This window comes from Thermobia domestica, chromosome 8 (assembly GCF_964235325.1).
Source record: "Thermobia domestica chromosome 8, izTheDome1.hap1.1, whole genome shotgun sequence".
Lineage (NCBI taxonomy): Eukaryota > Metazoa > Arthropoda > Insecta > Zygentoma > Lepismatidae > Thermobia > Thermobia domestica.
In genome coordinates, this window is record NC_137461.1 from 224,858,866 (window position 1) to 224,879,299 (window position 20,434).

The 20,434-nt window shown below is 36.6% G+C and overlaps 1 long non-coding RNA gene across 5 annotated transcripts in view; it reads right to left on the minus strand.

Annotated features, from left to right (window-relative positions):
• The window catches only part of LOC145693454 (uncharacterized), a 262,867-nt gene that overhangs the window by 43,066 nt on the left and 199,367 nt on the right, over positions 1-20,434 (minus strand). For all 5 annotated transcript variants that reach the window (XR_014132778.1, XR_014132779.1, XR_014132781.1 and 2 more), the window contains one exon: positions 13,851-13,963. This is a non-coding gene — a long non-coding RNA (uncharacterized LOC145693454). The remainder of the gene's footprint in view (positions 1-13,850; positions 13,964-20,434) is intronic.

Genomic DNA, 20,434 nt, shown 5'->3' on the forward strand with positions numbered 1-20,434 from the left:
AGGCAAAACATCGTACAGCAAACAAGCTGATTCGACACGTGCCAACGACAGAACGCAAGTCTTGATTTTAGTACAGAAGCTACACTCAGGCAAGAAAAAAAGCAAAATGCCCGCAGGCTTCTGTGCCTTGTAACATTGTGCTAAAAAAAAAAAAAAAAAAAAAAAAAAAAAAAAAAAAAAAAAACAGACACAGTTGTGACTTGTGAGTTCCTTGCTTCTTTCTAAAACATCTAATAAGACTTTTATACAAATCGTTGTTGTTTGAAGCTTCTTTATTCCTCATAAAAACAATACATCCAGATTTGCGAAAGCCCACAGGGATTGTATTAGAAAGTTAAAAAAATATATTTATCATTCAGATCCTTTATTATTATTATTATTATTATTATTATTATTATTATTATTATTATTATTATTATTATTATTATTATTATTATTATTATTATTATTATTATTATTATTATTATTAGTTGTAGTAGTAGTAGTAGTAGTAGTAGTAGTAGTAGTACCACATAATATTTTTCGTTAGTCCTTACAGCAATTAATACTTAGCAGCAGAGGTAAAAGTGCTTGGGAATGCAGGGGACGCCGTCCCCCACCTCCAAAAAATGTGTACGGCGTCCCCCCAGTTCCTAAGAAATTACAATGGGCAAAGATAGGCATGGGGGACGGCGTGACATCATGCCGCTACCTACCGTTCCCCTACCTTTTCAGATTCACTTTATCTTTGCTTAGCAGGAAATCGATACTAGATTTAGTAAGACAGCTACTCTTTATTGATAAAAATCGTAATTTGGAGGTTATTAAAAACAATATTTCTGTGTCTAGAGGTAGAAGAGAGGGGACCATGGAAGTTACTATTGCCACGTACAAAAACGAAACCTGTATTCAACACTGACTACGTATAATTCAATGATTTTTTTTAAAAAAAAAACGCAAAATGGTTACACCTTTTCAAAAGTAAAATTAAAATAATTACTAAGAAATACATTCATTGAAAAACTCAGAGGTGGCAAGTCCACCGTATCAAATCCGTTTGAGGGGCCGCGGTGGCTCAGTGGTAGAGCGTTCACCTCTGGTGCTTGGGGTCCCGGGTTCGATCCCAGCCCCCGCCAAGTGAACTTTGTGGTGGGCAAACACCGTGTGCGTGGGTTTTCTCGGGGTTCTCCCGTTTCCTCCCACTTTCTTCATTCCACCATTTCATTCATTATTCATCATCACCGTCTCCTTTAGCCTAACCGGCATAACCGTGGGACATAAAACTCAAAGATTTCATTTCATTTTTTTCATTTTTTTCAAATCCGCTTGAGAGCGCTCGAGTCCAAATTCAGGTAAAGTTAACACATGGAAGACCTAGGCTCGATTCCCGGTGGGAGTTCATCTGATTCGGATTCGACGTTAATTAGTAGGTCCACGTTTCATATAGCTTCGCTGCTGAAAGGGACGTTAAGCTCAAAATCAACTCAAGAAAAGTTATAACAATGAGAATGTTTTCTACTGTTTTGGCGTATGCAATTCTATGTTAAATAAAAATACATACACTATTTGATAATGGAAGCATTGTCAGAAATACAGTATCCAATAAATCAAACTTTTCGAGGAGGGTTTATCTGAAGATACATACAAATATTGAAAATAGTTTTAGAAGGTGCATAATGCAGAAATACTATTTTATCGCGTATGAACTTGACGCTTCTAGAACAGCAAGTTCTGACCAGATATTAACACTGCAGAACCAAGATATGATCAAGGGATGGACTAAACCATAGTTTCCAACTTTACCCAGTGTAAATAAAGTAGGATTGAAACCCACTCTATCCAGTGTATACCTGAGCGTCATGGGGGGGGGGCTGTAGACCCTATAAAATTCCTCTTGGATCCGCGCCTGTTGAAATCAATTCATATTTCATAACTTCATACACAGCACGATCAAGCACTGAATCTATTGAAATCTTACTATGTAAAATAATTATCGAGTGTCTACACTTTTTCTATTAAAGCTCATAGTATATTCTATCATAACATAAATTGTCACTCATGTAGTGTGTGCTAATTTAACTAGGGATGCGCACGAGACAAGATTTGTGGCTGTCTCGTCTCGAAAGTGTGCTGTAAAAGTGATGTCTCGACTCGAAAAATGTATATTTCTCTATTGGAAGTGCCGTGTCTCGACTCGAATTTTGTCAGGAAAATCCTGTCTCGATTCGTCTCGTGCGCATCCCTAAATGTAACTCATGACAAGAATGTTTCGTTTTAAAACAAAATGAAACGGTTGAGGTGGACTCTGCCGAGTAGAAGACATCCAATTTATTAAATCGCCTCGCAACCCACTTGGCCGCACACTTAGGTTACAGTCTTCACCTTTTCCCCATGTTATCTAAAGTATTGGCTAATCTTAAATTCGCATTGCCGACTCGGGTTTTCTAACAAAAATTATTATGTTCCAACTTAATTTGGATGTGAAATCCTTACCTAATTAGCATTTAAAAACTTCGCAGTGTGCATTAAAATCATGACAGAAATATAGCTAAATCTCTGTTTTAAATTTCATGTCTACCTTGCATCCAAATACTTGTGCTGTCATTTCTTTCAATGTTGGTAGGAGCCGAAAGTTTCAATTGATCCCAATTTTTCGCTTTAATTCCCTCTATTTGTTCACACAATTTTAAAGAAATATTATTATTAACAAGCAATACTTCTGAAATGTAACACTCCGATTTTGATAAAATTTGGAAGGCAGATACTACACGTGAAATAAACGAATACGTGTTTCTTATTTTCTGCGGAAAAACTGTTTTAAGGGGCAAAAGACCCCACCCACAATTTTGAAAGTTGACGCATCAAAGGCAAAAACCAAGGAAACCGAAGTAAACGAAATTTTACACACATATTGCAGACATAAAATGAGGGAACACGTGTTTCGTATTTTCCTGGAAAAAACGGTTAGGTGGGGATCGGACCCCTCCAAAACTTTCATCACGAAATATTGAAAGTGATAATAACAATATGACAAATGTGTGTAAAGGACACAAAGAATTACAACGAAACTTTGTGTATAAACATCATACCAAAAAATAAAGGAACACGGTTTTTTTTATTTTGTGCTGAAAAACGGTTTCAGGGGGCAAAATCTATCACCCAAAATTTTGAAAGTTAAGGCCCGAAGGCCAGAGGAAGTCAACAGAAGTGAATGAAATTGTGCACAGATATTGTAGACATAAAATGAGGGAATACGTTTTTCTTATTTTCCAGAAAAAAAGAAAACCGTTTAGGTGGGACACACACACCTCCAGAACTTTGATCGTGAAAAATCAAAACTGCTAATAACAGAAGTGTTTGAAGGACATGACGAATTGGAACGACACATTGTGTAGGGACAATACGCAAAAAATAAACGAATACGGTTTTTCTTTTATTTTCTGCGGAAGAAACGGTTTTAGGGGGCAAAAGCCCCCACCCCAAATTTTGAAATTTGGGGCCCAAAATGCAAGAAGAAGTGCACCAAATTAAATGAAATTGTGCGCAGATATTGTAGACGAAAAATGAGATAATTGGGTTTCGTATTTTCTTGGGAAAAGCGGTTGAGTGAGGCACGGACCTTCTAACCGTTGATTACGGAATATCAAAAGTGCAAATAAGCATACGCAAAAGTTCCTAAAAAATATGGAGAATCGCAACGAAACTTCGTAAAGGGACTATTTGCAAAACAGTATATGAAACATGTTTTAATTTTTGCGGAAAAACAGTGTTGGGGCCTAGGTCCCATCCAAAAAAAAGAAGAAAATATTACCGTAATAGCTCAGAAATGAGTGGAACCAAGCAAATAAAATTGTGTGTAGATATTATATGTAGAATAAGGGCTCTCGTGTTTCTCAAGTGTTCCTATCCGTTTTGCTTCAAATTTGGGATATCAATAGCAAACTGGAAATAAATCGACACGTGTTTTTCTTTATGCTGAAAAAACATTGCAAGGATTAAAGGTGCCTCCTGAAATACTATAAAAGACGCTATACTGTTTGTGGTTGCTGTTACTTGATCTGCGAAATTTGAAGAAATCGGATGGAGACACGACACTTGTGAAACACGGAAGGCCATATTTTACATATCCAATATCTACATACAATTGCTTTCGCTTCGGTCCACTTCTCCCGCAACTCAACGCCTCGGTTCACTCACAAGTTTTTTTTCTTTCAGGAAAATACGAAACGTATTCCGTCACCTTACCTCTACAATATTAGTACACATTTCATTCACTTCGGTCCACTTCTTCTTGTCGTTTGGGGTCAGATTCCAAAATTGTAGACGGGGGCTTTTGCCAACCAAAACCGTTTTTAACCAAAATTTAAAAATGTATTCGTTTATTTTTTGCGTATTGTCCACACACGCAGTTTGATGCAATTCCTCATGTCCGTTACACATATCTAATATACTGTTACTAGATATTTTGATATTTCGTGATGAAGGGTTTGGAGGGGTCCGTGCCCCACCTAACCGTTTTTTCCAGGAAAATACGAATACCATATTCCCTAATTTTGTGTCTACAATAGCTGTCCAAATTTCATTCACTTCAGTTCACTTCTTCTTACCTTTCGCGCGTCAACTTTCAAAATTTGGGTTTTGGGTTCTTTTGCCCCTAAAACCGTCTTTCCGCAAAAAAGAAAAAACATATTCCTTTATTTTTTGTTCACACAAAAAGTATTGTTGAAATTCTTCATGTCTTTTACACACATCTGACATATTGTTACTAGCATTTTTCATTTTTTGTGATAAAAGGTTTGGAGGAGTTTTGCCCCACCCAACCGATTTCTCCAGGAAAATACGAAACCCGTACTCACTCACTTTATGTCTACAATATCTGTGCACAATTTCACTCCCTTCGGTTCGCTTCTTTTTGCCTTTCGAAAGTCAACATTCAAAATTTTGTTTGGGAGGTTTTGGCCCCCAAAAACCCGCAGAACATAAAAACACCCGTATTCATTTACTTTCTGCGTATTGTCCATACACAAAGTTATGTTGCAATTCTTCATTTCCTTTACACACATCTGACATACTGTTACTATTACTTTTGATTTTTCGTGATAAAAGGTTTGGAGGGGTCTCTGCACCATGCTACTTTTTTTTTCAGGAAAGTACAAAACTCGTATTCTCATTTCACGTCTGCAATATCTGTGCATAATTTCATTCACTTCGGCTCACTTCTTCTTGCCTTTCGGACGTCAACTTTCAAAATTTCGGGTGGTGGCTTTTGCCCCTGAAGCCGTTTTTCCCCAGAACAAAAAAAAAAAAAAGGATTCATTTTTTTGCGTATTGTTAATACAGAAAGTTATGTTAGAATTCTTCATGTTGTTTACACACATCTGACATACTGTTGGTAGCACTTTTAATATTTCGTGATCACAGGTTTTGAGGTGTCCATGCAACACCCAACGCTTTTTTCCAGGAAAAGAGGAAACCGTATTCCCTCATTTTACGTCTACAATATCTGTGTAGAAATTCATTCTCTTCGGTTCATTTCTTTTTTGTTTTTCGGGCGTCAATTTTCAAAATTTTGTGTGGGAGCTTTTGCCCCCTAATGCCATTTTCCAGCAGAACATAAAAGAACCCGTATTGCTTTATTTCTGACGTATTATCCATACACAAAGTTTCATTGCAATTCTTCATGTCCCTTATACACTTTCTACATTCTGTTATTAGCATTTTAATTTTTTGTGATCAAAGGTTTGGAGGGGTCCGTGCCGTACATGACCATTTTCTGAAGGAAAATATGAAACCCTTATCCTCATTTTATGTCTACAATATATGTTCACATTTGCACTCACTTCGGTTCACTTCTTTTTGCCTTTCGAGCTCAACTTTCAAACTTTAGGGTGGGAGCTTTTGCCCCTAAAACCGTTTTACCGCAGAACTTAGAAAAACCTGTATTCGTTTACTTTTTGCGTATTGTCCATGCACAAAGTTATGTTGCAATTCTTCATGTCTTTGACACACATCTGACATACTAGCACTTTTTATATTTTATGATCAAACGTTAGGGAGGGTCCGTGCCCCACCCACCCTTTTCTCCAGGAAAATAGCAAACTCATATTCCCTCATTTTATGTCTACAACATCCGTGCACAATTTGATTCACTTCGGTTTACTTATTTTGCCTTTCCGGCGCCAACTTTCATAATTTTGTGTGAGAGCTTTTGCCCCTAAAACCGTTTTGCCGCAGAAAAACCCCTTCTACATTTTTTGCGCATTGCCCGTACATAAAGTTTCATTGGAATTCTTCATGTTCTTTACACAAATCTGATATACTGTTCTAGCACTTTTGATATTTCCTGAGCAAATGTTTGGAGTGGTCCGAGCCCCACCTAACAGTTTTTTTTTCAGGAAATACGGAACTGGTATTCCCACATTTTATTTTCACAATATGTGTGCAAAACTTCATTCACTTTGGTTCATTTCTTCTTGCTTTCGCGGCGTCAAATTTCAAACTTTTGGGGTGGGCTCTTTTGTCCCCTAAAACCGTTTTCCTGCAGAACATTAAAAAACGTTTTCTTTTATTTTTTGCGTATTGTTCATACCCACAGATTCGTTGCAATTCTTCATGTCCTTTACACACATTTGACATATGGTTACTAGAACTTTTTATTTTTCGTGGTAAAATGTTTGGAGGGGTCCGTGCCCCACGCGGCCGTTTTTTCCAAGGAAATACGAAACTCGTATCCTCATTTTACGTATGCAATATCTGTGAAAACTTTTATTCACTTCGGTTTACTTCTGCCTTTCAGGGGCCGCGGTGGCTCAGTGGCAGAGTTCGCCTCTGGTGCTTGGGGTCCCGGGTTCGATCCCAGCCGCCGCCATGTGAACCTTGTGGTGAACAAACACCGTGTGCGTGGGTTTTCTCGGGGTTCTCCGTTTCCTCCCACTTTCTTCATTCCACCATTTCATTCATTACTCCTCATCACCGTCTCCATTAGTCTAACCGGCATAACCTTGGGACGTAAAACTCAAAGAATTCATTTTTTCTTCTGCCTTTCGGGCGTCAACTTCCAAAATTTTGGGTGGGAGCTTTTTCCCTCTAAAACCTTTTTTTCCGCGGGAAATAAAAAAACAATATTCATTTTTTTTGTCCACATAAAGTTTCGTTGCATTTCTTCATGTCCTTTACACACATCTCAAATACGGTTACTAGCACTTTTGATATTTTGTGATCAAAGGTTTGGAGGGGTTAGTGCCCCACCGAATCGTTTCTTCCAGAAAAATACTAAACCCGTATTCCCACATTTTATATCTACAATACCTGTGAAAAAGTTCTTTCACTTCGGTTCACTTCTTACCTTTCGGGCGTCAAATTACAAAATTTTGAGGTTGCCCCCTAAAATCGTCTTTGCGAAGAACATAGAAAATCCTGTGTTCCTTTATTTTTTGTGTATTATCCATATAAGAAGTTTCGTTTCAATATTTCATGTTCTTTACACACATCTGACTGGCATACTGTTACTAGCACTTTTTACTTTTCATGATCAAATATTTGGAGGGATCGGTGCCCCACTCAACCGTTCTTTCCAGGAAAATACGAAACGCGGATTCCCCGTTTTGTCTACAATATCTGTGCACAATTTCATTCACTTCGGTTCACTTCCTTTTGCATTTAGGGCATCAACTTTCAAAATTTTGGTTTTGAGCTTTTCCCCCTTAAAACCGTTTTTTCACAGAAAATTTAAATAAATGTTTTCTTTTATTTTTTGCGTATTGTCCATACACGCAGTTTGATTAAATTCTTCATGTCCTTTACACACATCTGACATGCTGTTACCAGCACATTTGATTTTCCGTGATTAAAGGTTTGGAGGGGTCCGCGCCCCACCCAACCGTTTTTTTTTTTTGAGGAAAATACAAAACTCGTATCCTCATGTTACGTTTGCAACATCTGCGCTTAATTTCGTTCACTTCGGTTCACTTCTTGTTGCCTTTCGGACGTTAAGTTTCAAAATTTTGGGTGGGATCTTTTGCCCCTAAATCCGTTTTTCCGCAGAAAATTTAAAAAGCCCGTATTCCTTTACTTTTTGCGTATTTTCAATACAAAAAGTTCCGTTGCAATTCTTCATGTCTTTTACACACTTTTGACATACTGTTACTAGCAGTTATGATATTTCGTGATCAAAGGTTTGGAGGGTTCCGTGCCCCACCCAGCCGTTTTTTTAGGAAAATACGAAACTCGTATTCCCTCCTTTTACGTCTACAATATCTGTGCACAATTTCATTGACTTTGGTTCAGTTGTTCTTGCGTTTCGGGTGTCAACTTTCACAAAATAGAGTGGGGCTTTTATATTAAAACTTACGTAACTTTATGTAACTTTTTCTTTTTTATGAGATTCTTTTTTTGGGAGGTGAGGAGAGAAATGCTTTCCTCTTATATATGTTTCTTGCCATTCATCTTGTTTGAACTGCTTAAGTAAGATCATTTTGTAACTTTTGATGTCATCCATCTCCGTCACGATAATATTATTGTCATTTTTAACAATTTGTTTTATTCCCTTATTTGCAGTTTGCCACACTGATATATTTATTACTAAATTGAGGTTTGGTCCAGCGCCTTTCGAATTCGGAACCAACCCAACCGCCGAGCTTTTTGGGTTGTCTGCTATTGCAGGAAAACGAGAATTGCAGGTGGTAATGCACTTTTGGAGTCGTGTATACAAAGAGAACATTGAAGTAAAAAGATGGATTCGACATGCAGCAGCACTGCCTCTGGTACCAACTTCCCATTTAGATGTAGTGTTTGTACGTTTGCAAGAAGATGCACCTGACGTTCTATGTAAGGAGGAGTTCCATGATTATCTTATAGAAACTTGGCTGGATGATGGTGACACGTTATTTTCTCTGTAAGTATGTTTTCTTTCCTATATAAATAGATGACGTTTAGTGCAAGTTTTTTTTATTATTAAATTATTAATTAAGCTATCCCGAGCACTCTACAGTATAGCATTTTTTCCATTAACACCTCATGTAAAGTGTAATATAGATTTTCTTGCGACGTGCATGTATTGAAGATTCTACATTCACTGATTTGTAAATTATCAAAAGAACACATTCTTTTGCTTTGCAAAAGAAATAAATTAGGTTCACCCAAAATTTTGCCATCGACTTTCCAACGTAGATTCTCCTGCAATCCTTTGAATTTTTAATGTGCTAATGATATATTTTTATCTATTTGCAGTGACTTGTGGAATCACTTTGAAAACGATCAAGAACGAATGACTAACAATGAGGGACAGTGGCACGTCAAATTACGAAGAAAGGCATCAAGTGATCACTTAGACATACATTCTTTCATTGAATTAATGAAAGACAGGGAACGTGAAAATGAAAGATTGCGAGTACTTCTTCAAGTGGGTTATTAGAAAACACTTAGAAAGCTAAAGTAGAGACGGTTTGACGACAGGATTCACCGCCTAAAAGATAGACTTAAGAACAGTGAAATTGATGTAATTTCATATACTGATGCTGTTTCATATTATATCCACATAGAAACTTGATATGCTATTTCGGGTGTGATAATAAAATTTATGTTCTAAGATATTTGAGTTTAATTTGTCTGAGATAGAAGAGACGTTGCAGTTGAGAATAAGATAAATCCCTCTTTGTTACAGAAACAGAGTGAAAATTTCCTTGTATGTTATAAGGTCAAGCAGGAAAAGGCCAAACGGGAATTCCCTTTCCGCCTTAAGATAACATCCTTATCGGTTGTATGGCAAAATGTTTTGAGGGCATAAGGCGAAACGGAAAAAGGCCAAACGGACATAAATTAGTATACTAAAATATATTATAAAAAAGCGATAGAAAGATTCAGAGAACATAGACACACAAAGTTTGATTTATAATCTGAGTTGGTAGTTTCCACTTTTTTTTTTTTTTTTTTTTTTTTTACTCTGTAAAGTTTTGTGTTTCCCATCGCTAGATTTGCTATCGGTCAGCGGCGGATCTGTTTAAGGGGCACACGGTCACGTGCCCTGCCATTCCTGATCTAAATAGAACTGCAATTATTAAATCAGTACTAATACATTAACAGAAGCGTTTTTCTTTCTTTCTTTTGTATTGTTGGATTTGTTCCGCCACAGCTGTGTTTGCAAGTGAAGAAGGCTGTGGTTATGCGCTCTCGTAGGATAGACGAAACTTGGCAACACAGCGACGGTTGATTTTTGGCTGCGGACTTACAATCTCTATGCTTTGACAGTAGCCCTATCATCAGAGGTGGCAGGGGATGTTATGGTTATGTCCATTGAAAATGGGCACAGTAATGTTGAGACCTGTCGCATGAGGCGCTGTGCTCTGTCTTATAGGACATACAGCGGTAAGAAGGTCGCGACAAGGAAACCCAGCTCTGTACAGCGGGGAACGGAAGGAGGGGGAAGGAGGGTCAAGCCATTTTCAGAATTTGGGGGTGGTAAAGTTTTATGCTTGGCCTTTCCGGGTGTAGTGAATGACATATTAATGGTTGCCACCATAGTGCAGTTAATTTAGAATATATTGACCTTCTAAAATTTACACACATAAGTTACCAATCGGAATCTGCAATCGTATTTTCAAATAGTGAGCTACACTTTACGTATATAATGTTTCCCAGAAAAGTAATTAAGAAACCACCATAATTGAAGGAAATGGACATATAGTAGTTGAAACAAATTGTTGTTGAAAACAAATAAATAATTCGTTACCCGAAATATCAATCAGGGGCATTTTTACACATGGGCCAACATGGGTTATGGCCTGGGACGGCGAGTTTTCTGAGACCTTTTTTTTAAATACCAGCTTTGAAATTTCAGGTATTTATTTATTATGCATAGTTATGGTGATATGACAGGATTATTGCATTTGTAAATATATATATAGAATAGAATAAAAACATTCTTGCGGAATTCCATGAAGAACGAAAGGTTGAACGCACTGGCCATACTATCAATAGAGAAGAACATGGTAAACGCCATTCCGGACTTCAATAAGCGTGTGATAGAGGAGTTTTCTACAGCCAAAAATAGAAGACTGGAACTGATATACAAAAAATAACGGTAAACTTTGCTTTGTTTGGCTTTTAATGTTGTCCTAGTATGTAGCAGTAGATTATTTCAGATTATGGTGGGGGGACGGGAGGCAAAACTATCCACAGACATAATTAAAATTTTTAATTAGCATTTTACTATAGTAGATTATTAATGCTATATATATACGCCACTGCTATCGGTACGATTTTTCTAACATTGGCCCATGTTCTTTTATTTTACCAAAGATAATTTGGGGTTTTAGCTTTAGTGAAAATGGCAAAACTGCTCTTGTAGAGCAACCTGTAAAAAAAGCTATGTACCTAGGTATAATAAATTGAGTTCTTTTACTTTTTTGACTTGTAAGATATACTATTTGAAGGCCTTATTTTTGTAACTATTTTCTCAGAATGGTTGTGACATAGTTTAGATGGATCTCACAAATTGAGTGGCCTAAATTGTATATTGCACATCTGATATACAGGGTTGTCAAGGGTGTGAAAACGATGGAATTAATTTACAACACTACCAAAACTATGAAATCGAGGTTTATTAGTGTGATGCATGAAGAGTGAAAATATTCCACTTTACATGAGAGCCTCTGCGACCATTTTGGAAGGTATCATACTGGATTTTAATTAATTCAGTGAGATGGAAACTTTACGATCCGATACTATTGTTGAAATAAGGTGTGATTTCGTAACGATATTATGGTAGTTTCCTCTCTGCTTGTTTGCATCCTGAACAAAATTATGATCATAAATTTACAATGACAAGTTTTTGTATATGTTCTAGACAGACCTATGTGATCAAAATTTCGTTAACAAAGAATATAGAAAACAATCTTAAGTCTTTAAAAATCACACTTTATTTCAAAAATAGTAGTGTATCGTAAAGTCTAGATTTCACTTGATTAACTCAAATCCAGTATGACTACTTCCAAAATGGTCGTAGAGGCTCTCATGTAATATGGAATATTTGCACGCTGTCCTGCATCACCCAAAAAGTCTCGATTACATATTTTTAGTAGTGTTCTAAATTTATTTAATCGTTTCCACACCCTTGGAAATCCTGTATATTTAGGGAATATGCAACCAGCGATACAAACCACTGTTTCAATTAATGCATGTAAATGCTTCAGTAGGAGAAAAAAAAAAAAATGCATAACATTTTGTGATTTCAGCAAAACGTTTATCTGCATAATGAATTTTATGCATACAAGTGCATCAATTAACACAGTTTTCATTATGCATTTAGTTGCATCCTTAAAAATTATGCATCTAAACGTTTTGCTGGAGTCACAAAAGTTATGCGTTTTTTTATGTCAACTAACGCGTCTGTGGTTCTGTGTGTCCAGTCTATATGCTGTGTTCACGATAAATTAACATGGCTATCTCAGCGCTAACCTGATAATATTCGAAGATTACAGAACAATATTGAGGAAAATTGTGTAATAATATGAAACCTGAAAAGTGGATTTTAACACATTTACATCATAAAATCAATCTTTCAAACTTAAATGAGCCTCATTTTGCTGTGGGCCCCCCGTACTGTGGGCCCTATGTGCCTGTGAGTTACACCATTGCTTAACAGGATAAAGGTCTGGTTCTAGAAACACGAAGCTACAGCCCACACAACGTATGTAAAGATTTCTGTTGTTTCCCGATTACGTGATTTCCAGATTTGAAAATGAGAGTTGACTTCCATATTCTCAGATATTAGTCCCAGTAACTTTCTTTTTTGGTTGGGACCATTTGAAAGAGATCGTGAACAAACGAAAGCCAGAAACACCCCCAGATCACAAACATTGCATAACCCACGTGATTTGAAACATTTTCAAAATACGTAGAACCCATGTTACGGAAAATTTAAGGTGCCACTTCAACAATACGTACAACGTAATAAATACATTAGAAAGACTTTTTTTTAATACACGCACAACAAACGTCACAGAATAACTTGGTGCACTAAGTTCGACCAGGAGTAGTAGCTTGATAATCTGGCTCTACAGAGATGTGTAGAGATTAACTTTTTAAACTTATGTTGAGTGATGCTACAATAATTGGTCCCTCGTTCATTTTTTTTATAGATAATAATGTCCATCCTTATCGAGCACGAATTGTAAATAACATACTGCAGAAGGAGGACACTTCAAAAATGATATAGCTTTCTCCTTTTCCGAACTTCAATCAAAGAGAATCTGAAATCAACATGACGTTATCCCAACGGAAGTCATCTGAAACCCCAAGACCAAAAGAAGACAAGACAAATCCTATTTCCGCTGAAGTGCTACTAATCATGTTTCTTTACATCTTCGTGATCGCGTATCAGAAATTTGTTCTACGTGATCCACTGTCAATAAAAAAGGTCTACGTAGCTGTGTTACATCGGTTACACGATTTCATATGCCGTAAATGACTGGACAAGTGGGAACCTCGACAGTAGCGTTTACACCATGATAATACTCCGTGTCATGCTTCAGGAATGGTAGGATTCTTAGACAAAACCAACATCCCGTCATGCACCGTTTCCCTATTCGCTGGATCTAGCTGTATGTGTCTTTTATTGTCCCTAGACCGAAAACCATCTTAAAAGAAAAACATTTTGACAGTATCCAGGACATACAGAATAATACAATGTGGAAACCCCAGCATATTCCATGACAGGTATTCCAAGAATGCTTCCAGCGATCCCAACAGCCTTAGAACCGATGTGTAGATTCAACACTATAGTGCCTTGAAAAGTCGTCATTATGACTATTTACATCAGCCCGGGAATTAAATGAACAGCTCTTGCATACAATTAAAATATGTTAATTATTTACCTGAATCAACTTAGTTCCTTCTTGGACTTATTTCCTGCATTAAACCATTTTCTGAAATTTTCCACATTGCTATCCAAATTAATAATCTCCTCCCACCAATCAAACTTCAGCTCCTAAAAAAAAAAAACTCACAGTATATAAACAAATTATTTTGTTTTCTATTTAATTAAAAAATAAGATACAGCATTATTTTAAAACTAAGTTAATAATTATACGAACGTAAGTTAGTTTTCAATGATTATTTAACAATACAAAATATGTAATATTCAGAATGTGTACGCAATTCAGAATTTTTTTATAGGCATTCTAAATGGATACTTTAATGAAATGAAATGAAATCTTTAAGTTTAACATTCCACAGTTATGTTCTGTAGGTTAAGCGAGATGATTGATTAAGACAAGTGAATGATTATGGAAGAGATGAGAATGTGGGAGGAAACTGCAGAGTCCCGACAAAACCCACGGACACGATGTTATCCACCACAAACCTAACTTGGCCGGGGATCGCACCAAGGAGCCAACGCAGCAGAGGTGGGCGCTCTACCACTGATCCACCGTTACCTTCCCTCTATCCCAAATGGAGGACGATGTATTCATAGGCGAGAAGCGGTTGAAAGTTTATGCTAAAAATAAAGTATCTCAGAAGCCACTCAATTTAGGGATATGAAACTCGGTATAAATTTCCTCATTAAAAGTGATTGGACACATGCATATACAAGCACTTCTTAAATTTTGCTTCTAGAGGGAAGAGGAGAAAGAAATTTCTATAATAGGTTCTTATGTGTATGTTTGTCCGCAATACAAATCCGCGTGCTTGGGCCGACTGATATAAATTTTGGAACAAAGATAGTGCTTATTTCGAACCAGTTTTTAGTCCCTCAAATCGCAAATGTGCTTCTAAGGAGCAAAGGGTTAATTCTATATTTTATTTACAAAGGAAATAGAGTATGCCCTCAACTTAGAAAGATATATATCCCTTTCTAAAAATAATTGAACAAATATAACTTCACACACTAGAATTCCCCCTGAACCATTAAATTTTTAGCCTAATCTCTATTTTCAAATGTTGTAAAGTTTTCTTCCTATAACAAGATATCTTCCAGTTCTCAATTCGACTCTGTCCTATATGTTGTACTATCTATCGTTCCGTTGTTATGCTTCTCCAGCAATAGTATTTCCAAAGTTAAATTTTCCCCACGAGAAGATCCAAATGAACAGACATTTTAAGTTGTCACCACTGTTTCTTGAAAAAAAAAAAAAAAAAAAACTCTACAGTTTATACTGCTTCTATTGTATTAAAAACATTTAAGAATAACTCAGTGGAGAAAGATCTAATTTGGAAAGAATTCCCCGAGACAGGGTTTTGTGCAGAAGACTCATCAGCTTGTGCAACTTCGTAACACATAAGTGGGAAAAGACAGAGTAATAAAAATAATATACTTGTTTGGAGTAAACTAGGAAAATAAAAGTAACAAGTTGCTGTCACTGTTCATTGTTCAGTTCTACAGCCGTTGAAGTCACTCAGATCATAACCGAAATTAATCGTTCTTAAAAGTTTTCGTTTGAGGTTTCTTTTAGGAAGGACTGGGGGGCAATTGCCCCTGAGCTTGAGAAACAAATGCTCCTTAATAAATTGTATAATAAAATTAAAAAAAGTAAAACATGTAACTCTTATGCCAGCAGATTATCTTGCCCACCCTGGAAGAACCTTACATGATGCCACAGGTTTCAATACGAAATTGCTATCAAATTGACAACTGATTTCTGGATTCTTAATTCAAACCAATTCTGCATAAGATGAATGGTTTCGATGCCTTATAGTTGTAAATTATTTCCAACTTAACTCGACATTTAGCTGTAGTATACAATGCACGCTATCCGATATGTAAATAAATATCTTCTGAAAGGGCAGGGCCGTAACTTGTGGGGAGCAGGGGGGCAACTGCCCCTCCAGGGAAGTTCATCGCCGATCGAAGGGGGCCCATTTTAAGACAAAATTTTCTTACTTCATATACGATACGAACGTGAAATTATAAATGAAGCATCAAACAGGTTCACTACATTACATAAACCAAACAACAAACAAAAGGTCAATAAAACAAAAATGACTCGTGGGCCCATTTCAGTAAAAAAAAAAAAAAAGTCTACTATTAGGGTCCCTAGAAATAATATTTATTCGTATTGCTTTGAGATTGGCCAATATTTTCCCCTTAATTAATATGGTATGTATGAAACGGACCCAGGGACGTAATTAACGGCCCCGTAGACCTAGCCGTGCAGGAGGTCTACAGAGTCCGGGGGCCAATAAAGAGTAAGAGAAAAATGGAAAGAGGGAGCCCAAGAATTATAAGAACAACTTTTCTAGGGGGCCCAAATACGCATATTAATATTTGCCCCCTCCCCAGAAAAAATCTAAGTTGCGGCGCTGTGAAAGGGAATGTATATCGAGGAGATATTATGAATCTTCAACTGTAATATGAATCGAAGCTTGGATTTGTAATTACGAATCTTATCTAATATTTATTTACTCTGGGTGGGTACAGTACATCTACGTATAGTAATACGATTTTAATTAAAGCATTTTAGTTGCAAAGTTCCGTATGAGATGGAGCAACAACGTAATTGTGCTTTTCACCACACTTTTTTTTTTGTTTCTTTGTTGTTATTTTACATATACTCTTGAGTAAAAAGCAGAGAAATAATAATCATAAATCTTCACTTTCAGAAGAAAACCAAGTTAAACACTTTAATTCTCTTCTGGAGATTAAATGCTGGCTGCTGATCATTTCAAAGTAATTTCTCTACTTCAAAAGATATAGGTGCATTTGTTGACTGTCATCTTTCACCTAGTTTCATCTACCTATAACAAACTTTACTTTTTGAGGAGGTTTCTGCAAGAGGAAACCTTAATCTACTTAAATATAACAAGGTACGTTCATGAAGTGTTCCCGCGGGATTCGTGTAAACTTGATTCAAATGAAAAGTTCTCTGCAGTCCAATGTGTATTGTATTAACATAAATGAGACATGATAATCTAAAAGCAACTTACCTATGTTACTAGCGAAGGTGGAAGAATTATTGTTTCAGGTTTCCATTAGTGTTTGCTGTGCACAGTAGATGGCAGCATGTTAGATTTAGAAAATTGTTGCAAAATGTGTTAACAATTTTAAAGTGTACTGAAGAATTTTTTTAAATTTCTTATTTCGTGTAATAGACTTCGTTAGAATGTATTCTCAATGTGGTATTTCTGTTAGCATCTTAGTGTATTATGAAAGATCATCAAAACAAACGCAATTTTATTCAGTGCATTAGGTGGCTAGTACCAAAAAACTTACTGTCGCCAATGCGACGCCACTTTTGAACTTTAATTTGTAGACTTTTTCGAGGGGCATACACAGGCATTCTAAGCCTTTGCCCATAATGTAATTAAAGGACGCAGAAAAAGATTTGTTATATCTATGTAACGCAAAGTATGGCAATCCTAATTTATTTCGCTTATGCCCTTATTTCGATGTTGCATTGCGAAACAAAAAAAAAAAAAAAAAAAAGGAATCATCTGTTTGAATTGAATATAAATTTCTCAGTCTAAGTTTATGGTCTATGACCTGCAAAGATGATAGTTTTATTTGGTCAGTATCCAAAACGGAAATATATATTCCGACAATTCATTTCAGGTTTATCTTAGGTAAGATGGCAGGACATGACTCTCCCATGATATATCTAGGTTTTAGTTTATGTTGTTAATGCAGTAGTATACTTGAAGAAATTGCTTATGTCCCAAAACCAAGAGGAAGCGCCACTTAAAATACTACGTCAATTCTACGCAGTGGCGGCTCGTGAGTATATGATATGGTAGTGCCAAAACGTACACAATAAATAAGCGCATATCTGTTAATAAAACGTACATGTAAAGGCACAAATAACATTATTTTATTACAGTCACACACACACACATACACACACACACACACACACACACACACACATATATATATATATATATATATATATATATATATATATATATATATAGAGAGAGAGAGAGAGAGAGAGAGAGTTATTTAGAATGAAGTTGTTTGTGCCTACAGTAAACTTATTATAAACATAAAGCAGATTTTGTCCAGCTTGCGACTCCCCCCCCCCAAAAAAAAAATACACGGGAAACAAAATGAAGGATTGGCTACATCACAACCACAAATTCGAACTGCTTTTCAAATATATGTTCATGTTAGATTGATGCAATCTTTCCTTATTATCGATCACTTACTTAACACACCATTTTAAATTAGGCATTTACTTTCCTAAAGTCCTGCTTCCAGTTAGTTTGTCGTCATATGAAAGGGATGAAAACAGATATTTCACTAAATTACTTGCCGCATTCATCGTAATGTATTGTTCTGGTTTCACGGAAATTAGTTACAAATATAGAAAAAGAATAAAACAGCATTACACTTAAATACTCAGCATCAAAACTTCGCAAAAATATATAATTGACAAGTTACATACACACACCACATTCAACATCACAAACACTCAGGCGCACAAAGTGTTTATGTTTCAATCAGGGGGGATCATACCTGGGTTGACAACACAATAACGAAATAAACTCCAAATCGATTTTTGGGAGGGTCAAATCTAGATGGTACATATTGATATGTAATAAGTAACTAGTTTGGAAACACTGCAATAGGAACAAGTGAATTAGGAGTCACGTGTTAGAATTCCAGGCGACTTAACTCCAAACCAAAGCCCCCTTTCCTAGAGCATCAAAGAAACGACGAAACAAATCTCCCGCTTCGAGCCACCTTCGATCGTGGCACAAAACGCTAGTTATTTCTCCGTACTTTCGTCCTGCTCTCCAACTAACGAGCATGCGCACAAACCAATTTTAGAACAGTCGGGAGAGCACGGGAGAATTTGGCACGAACAGAGTAGAGATAGGCCTATGTACTGCTAGCTAGCGTGCGAGTAATTCTGAGTGCATTCAATCACTGAGCGCGGCTCAAACCAGCTTCTCGTGAGCAATGATGACGTTGCAAGTAAAGTATTGTGCATAAAATTAAAAAGTTTGTTATTTAGCAAGATGCAAATACTATTTATATTATTTTTTGTATTATTTGTGGTAGTGCCACGGCACATTGGCTCCCCTTCAGCGGCCGCCGCTGATTCTACGTGTTATGTTTCATAAAGGCTTACTGAAAAATGCAGATAAAAATGCGATGGCACAACATCTCTCACGATAGAAGTTAACATTTTATTAATATATGAAATATATTCCAGCACTTATGGAAATATGAAAAACTTGATGAATAAAATAGGATTTAAGGTGAGTTATTGAATAGTTCCACCTTTAAAGTTAATGTATTTCAATGCACTTTATATTAACTCGTAGGTGTTTGCACGCTTACCGTAAGCGCTAACAATCTTGCCTTACGTCCCTGGTTCAATTCCCGGTAGGTACATTAGCTTGAAACACTTTAAAACTCAGGTCAGTTATCCTGAGTCAAGTTTTCCTGTTTCTTTCTCATTCACACTAGGATCGAACCTAAAATAATGGTTCCAGGTATCTCCTTACTTTCTGATTCCTTTCTTGAGCTTTTTCGTGGCTAAGCGATTATCTTACGCGCCTTTGGCATGGGAGTTCCGGGTTCGATTCCCGGAGGAAGCTCATGTGTTTTTGATTCCACGTTAATCAGTAGGTCCACGTCTCGTATAGCCTCTCTACTGAAAGGGATGTTAAACTCAAAATCAACTCAACTCAACTCTGATTCCTTTCTCGCTCTGCAATACCACCTGCAGTGTGGTCGCCGAGGGACGTCATCTCTCATACGTAAGGGGCTAATATTGTCATAAATGCTGAAAGCCTAGAAAACTATTTCTAATCCTTGCTTACTCGCAGGGGTGGTGTAAAATAATTATCCTTTGTATTCGGAGTCTGAGCGATACAGTTTTTTCCTTGCAGATAAAATGCGAGTAATGCTACTATTTGTAATATTATTTTTAGTGTCCCTGTTCTATTTATAAAAAAAAATGTATACGTGTTTGTTAATGCGTTCATGACTGATTTAGTATGAACGTGGTTTATTGTTTATATAAAGCGGTAATGCCAAAATGGTGACCCGGGGGACTAATCTGATACCCAAATACTTACCATGCGTTCGGCAAATAGAAATGAAGCTATAATTAGTCCTACATCCTAAACTCTTGTCTGTAAAAATGTAAACTCTTGTAATTTCCCCTGGTACTTAAAACCGCCGGTACGTGAGCGAAGTTTGGCCGAATCAACTCCTTCTCTGATTCGAAAATTGTCACACCAAAAATTAGTGTTGAATTAATTAGTGTGTAAAACATCAGGACAATTATGGGAATGGAGCAGAAACTCGACTCGCCTTTGGATTTCATTATGCGAAGCGAAGGTTTTGGTTTAGTTTTCTTCAACAGCGTTGCTGGTTTTCTGATAATATTGGAGATTAAACCAGTTTTTATGATGACTTGATAGTACATGAAAGTAGTTGAATTTTATTATTATTCCTCAATGTGTACCATTTTAGTTTATTATCTGTTGAAAGTAGAGAAATAATGAG